General features: G+C 54.0%; 1 pseudogene; it reads left to right on the top strand.

Annotated features, from left to right (window-relative positions):
• Positions 1-242: 242 nt before the first annotated feature.
• On the top strand, positions 243-2276 carry LOC121354739 (annotated as a pseudogene).
• Positions 2277-2302: the final 26 nt, after the last annotated feature.

The following is a 2302-nucleotide window of genomic DNA, read 5'->3' as shown; positions in this document are numbered from 1 at the left end:
TTTGATATGGTATTTCCCTTCTTAATGGCTTAAATATGCCCCTGCTTGTAAATACATTGACTGAACAGGGATACTGGTGCCAGGAACTTGTGTTTTTTCTCTTTCAAGCAGAATTTACCTTTTATTGACTGCAAGTTCTGTAACTACTTGACAAAAATTAACATTCTTATAATTATCAATGGATTTATGTGAATTAAACACTTCAGTCTAAAGACAGAAAGCATCTGAACTGCACATATAAAATGTTCAGTAGAGCTGGAGAAAATGAGACGTTTGCATCTGAAGTTATTTTCCCGGGCTTCACCACCCAAGCAGATCTGCAGGTGATGTTTTTTGTCTTGTTCCTTGCCCTCTGTGTGGTCACTCTCCTAGGAAGTCTGGGAGTCATCGTGTCGATCCGCGCCTCCGCACCCCCGTGTACTTCTTCCTGAGCCACTTGTCCCTGCTGGACATCTGCTGCTCCTGCACATCATCCCCTGGAGCCCGAGGGATTTTTTGGCAGAGAAGAAGGTGATTTCCTTCGCGAGATGCATCACCCAGCTCTTCTCCTGGCCACCTGGGCCACCACCGAGTGCCACGTGCCGGCCGCCATGGCCTACGACAGCTACACGGCCACCTGCAGGCCCCGGCTCTACTCCGTGCTCACGTGCCAGAGGATTTGCTTTGGGATGTTTGGGAGTGCTCAGCTCCACTCTCCACACCATATTTCCATGTTCCACGTCCCATTCTGTCACTCCTGGGCCAATGAGCACTTTGTTTGCCCCGCTGCTGGCCCTGTCCTGCTCCGACAGCCGCGCCAGCGAGGCCTTGGTGGCCGCCATGGTGGGGCTCAACGTGCTGAGCACCACGGCGCATCCAGGTTCATCCTGGTGTCCTCCCTGTCCATCCTGGCTGCCGTCCTGCGGATGAGGCCTCATCCACCTGCGCCTCCCACCTGGCCTCCGTCGCTCTGTCCCACGGCAGCTCCACCCTCACGTACCTGCGCCCGTCTCCAGCTGCTCCCTGGAGCAGGACAAGCTCATCTCCCTGGGGTATTCCATCATGTCTCCATGCCAAGCCCGTTCCTCTACGGCCTCACAAATGCCGACTTGAGGAACGCCGTGAGGAAAGCAGAATGTCGGATCCTCACGGCCTGGTCCATCCGTGGCTCCTGGTCAGCTGCAAGGAGAGCACAACCCTGCTGTGGTGAGGGGTGTTAGATTTTGGACCCTCAGGAAGAGAGGTTGGATATCAGACCCTCAGGATCCCAGGGTCGTAGTCCAGATTCATCTTCCAGGCCATTGGTGCCATGGTGTCCCTGCAGCAGCACTGCAGGGAAGGGAGGAGACATCTCCTGGCATTGTCTGGAGTGCAGGAACCGAGGGGGAATGTGGCAGAGCAGAGCCGGGGTCAGAGGTGTCCCATCCTCAGGGACACTCCCTGTGCTGCAGGACAGGAGCTGCGGAGACTCCAACCCTTCAGGGAGCTGCCCTGCCCTCCCTTGATCTTCCCCCCTTTTTTGAGGGAATGTCCACGTGGAAAGGGCTTTTATGGAAGCACCAAGCTGCTGGCCAAGGCACTTGGACTCATTTTGTGCCTTCTCTGGGAGAGGAAAAAAAAGGGAGATGGGGGATTCGGGGGGGGTGATGGTGTCCTTGGGACACGCCGAGGTCTGTGGAGGGGGAGCCAGGTGAGTGAGGGATGGGGGGGGTCAGGAGAGGTCCTCCTAAAACCCAAGGGAGGCTACAGCCCAAAAAATGCCAAAAATTATCAAGGGGTTTGTGTGTAAAATACTTAAAAATTCAAAGATTCTAATTTTCTCTATATTGAGAAATAATCTTAATTTATATATAAATTGATTTAAAAACAAGCCCGCGTAGCTGCTGTGTTATAGTCAGGATTTTAGACTGTAAGAAATTCCGAATATGGATCTGTAGGGTTTGAAAATACAAATAAAACTTTTGTGTACATAAATGAAAAAATAAAGGGGCCGAAGAGGTAAGACAAACTGGTCTGTATGACGGACCTAGAAACAGTTCTGTGTACGCGGAGTTCTTTCTCCCTCCCCCCGCTGGAACACCCGAAATCCGGGGTCTGGGATTCACTGAAATTGGGATTTATTGGCCCCCCTAAAACCGCTGCGCATGCGCGGTGACCGGGGCCCCTCAGTGCTGCCGCCTTGTGGACACCCCCGGTACTGCAGCTCCGGGCGCTTCCCGCGGCTCCACCGGCACCGGGACCGGGACATGGAGCGGGACCGGGACCGGGACATGGAGCTGGACCGGGACCGGGACTAGAGCTGGACCGGGACCGGAACAACGAC

Source organism: Pyrgilauda ruficollis, unplaced genomic scaffold (genome assembly GCF_017590135.1).
Source record: "Pyrgilauda ruficollis isolate IOZ18807 unplaced genomic scaffold, ASM1759013v1 scaffold237, whole genome shotgun sequence".
In the NCBI taxonomy this organism is placed as follows: Eukaryota; Metazoa; Chordata; class Aves; order Passeriformes; family Passeridae; genus Pyrgilauda; species Pyrgilauda ruficollis.
The sequence above is the reverse complement of the archived record's forward strand: the minus strand, read 5'-3'. Positions and strand labels throughout refer to the sequence as shown.